This window comes from Carlito syrichta, unplaced genomic scaffold (genome assembly GCF_000164805.1).
Source record: "Carlito syrichta isolate Samal-C Ts95f unplaced genomic scaffold, Tarsius_syrichta-2.0.1 Scaffold316302, whole genome shotgun sequence".
Taxonomy (NCBI): Eukaryota; Metazoa; Chordata; class Mammalia; order Primates; family Tarsiidae; genus Carlito; species Carlito syrichta.
Window position 1 is genome coordinate 2,480,604 of NW_007260398.1, and position 2,824 is coordinate 2,483,427.

A 2,824-nucleotide genomic window follows, 5' to 3' on the forward strand; every position below is an offset into this window, starting at 1 on the left:
ACTTATTTACCCAAAGCATTTTGCGTTCTTTTCAATATGGGGTTCCTTTCTGACAGATTGCTACTGCCCTAGTCTAAGCCCTCTCATCATAATTGTCATTGTAGGCCAGTTAGCTTTGTGACTCTGGAAATCTTGTCACCAGTGGGAAATTCTCTTCCTACTTCATCTGACCTTCCTACCAAAATGGCACTATTTCCTCTTATTGGGTTTGCTTTCTATCCCGTAAGCTTTTTGTCCGTTGCTTCATTTCATTTTACTTTTTCTAGAATTATCACTGTAGAATCTTATTAAAGGTGAAAGAATACATTCTTATATAAAGCTCTTGTATTTCCCCTGAACCTTCAACTGCAGTACTGTTGCTGAACATTGATGGCAAGGTAGTGAAGCACCACTGTTAATAAATGAATAATGGATTTCTTAATTTAGCCTTGCATTTATAAGTATTCATTTATCATAATAGAACGATGTGGCTCTTTCAGGTTTTGTCTTGTTTTGCACTTAAAGCATAAGAAGAAAATAAACTCAACAAATACTGTATTTAAGACTCTTTGTAATAAGAGAATTAACCATCTTGTACAAATGTTCCTGATTCCCCCCCACACACTATATTTTAGAAATTTTATCTTCCACTTGGGTCACAGAGAATATCAAGGTCTTCATCACTGATTAGAAAGGACATAGAGGTACATGATTTTCTTTTATCTTCCCTTTCATTCCCAAGAATTAAATTGTGATTTAAACATCTCTCTACTCCCCTGAACTCTTGGTTGCCCATACAGTTCTTTCCTAGTCCTCTTCTCATTCCACAAGTCTCCCTGAGTGGTCCCATCCACTCCCATTGCATTTCTTTCCATATACATATATGCAGATAATTTCCATATCTGTATTTCCAGCTGAGAACTCTCCTCTGAACACAGACCCATCCATCCAACTACCTCTTGGATGTCTTTATTAGGATGTCCCAGAAGTATATCAAATTTAATGTGTTCAAAATCAAACCTGTTCTGTTTCATCCCAGGCCTACTTCTTCTCTATTTCTCACTTATTTTGTCAATGTAGAAACCCTAAAATTAACTCTCTCTTGCCTTATGCACACATCCAAGTTCAGTTGATTCTGGTTTAATACCAGCTTCTACACAATGTGGGGTTCTGTGCGTGTGTTGAGACACAAACCGGATAATGTTCTTGAAATAACTTCCCCATCTCACTCCATTGTCGGGGAGGGGATTTTCCAGTATTCTCTCCTACACAGAACCCTGTACTTGCCTGATTTCCATAGGGATTGCTGAACTGCCTTCCTGATTCCAGTCTTTCCGTCAACCTTTTCTCTCCTTCCCTTTGCCAACATTAGAAAAGAAGTTTAAAAAAAATGCATCTAATTACCACAGTGGTTTGAGGTTTCTCAACTTTTTCCCTCCCTTCCAGCCGTAAAGATGTCCTCAGACTGAGCTTCACTATCAGAACTGCTGTCAAACTCTCCTTTTAATGGGGACTTAAATTTAACATCAAGTTGATGCTTCTGGAAGACCTTGACTAAATTTTCAAACAGTAGCCTCTAACCAAACCAGAATTTCAAGGTTGTCTCATTTTGCCTTTTAAGTTTAAATTCCAGAAGTTTTTGTTTCTTTTTGGTGTGGGGCTTATATACTGTTATATATTTATTTATTTTTTTGCTTGCTAATGTTTTTTGTCCCTTTTTTCTTTTTTTTTATGTCATGTAACTTTGTGTTTTACTTTTTTGAGTTAACAGTTTAGATATGGGTAAATCAGGAAAAACACACAATAAATGTAACTAATGACTGCCTAATATTTTTTCATACAGCTATGCAAAAATTTGTTTACTCATTTCTTTTTTTCATAAACAATATTTTTTATTATGATATTGTGCGGTACACTTAAGGGTTAGGTATACAAATACGCTTTGTTCAGGCACCCTTGTTGATAAGAGGTGTCTCCCCATCCACATACAGATGTTTACTACCATTAATCCCATCCCCCTTCCCCTCCCTCCCCCCACATAGTTTCCCAACATTGTCAGTCATTTTCTTATGGTAATATGTTGGATGATCAAGGTCCACTATATGAGTGAGAACATGTGATACTCAGATCTCTGTTTCTGTGAGAGGTGACTAAGTATTATAGACTCTAATTCCATCCAGGTTGCTGCGAAATTCATGATTTTGTTCTTTTTTATGGCTGTGTAGTAATCCATCGTGTATATGTACGACATTTTTAAAATCCAGTCCTCTTTTGAAGGACAGCATGGTTGCTTCCAGGTTCTTGCTATTGTGAACAATGCTGCGATAAACATACGTGTGCAGGTATCTTTTTTATAGAGTGATTTGAGTTCTTTGGGGTATATTCCCAGTAGAGGGATTGCGGGGTCATATAGGAGGTCAATATTTAGAGCTTTTAGGAATCACCACACTGCTTTCCACAGAGGTTGCACTAGTTTACACTCCCACCAACAGTGTAGAAGTGTTCCCTTTTCGCCACACCCTCTCCAGCAACTGTTATTTTTTGAGTTGTTGATAATTGCCATTCTGACTGGAGTTAGGTGGTATCTCAGTGTGGTTTTGATTTGCATCTCCCTGATGATTAGTGAGGTTGAACATTTCTTCATGTGTCTGTTGGCTGCTCAGATGTCTTCCTTTGTGAAGTGTCTGTTCATATCTTTTACCCATTTTATAATGGGGTTGTTTTTTTCTTTACAGCACATTTGAGTTCCTTGTAGATCCAAGATGTTAAGCCTTTGTCAGACCTGGAGTTGGCATATACTTTTTCCCAGTCTGTAGGCTGTCTCCCTGCTCTCTTGATGGTTTCT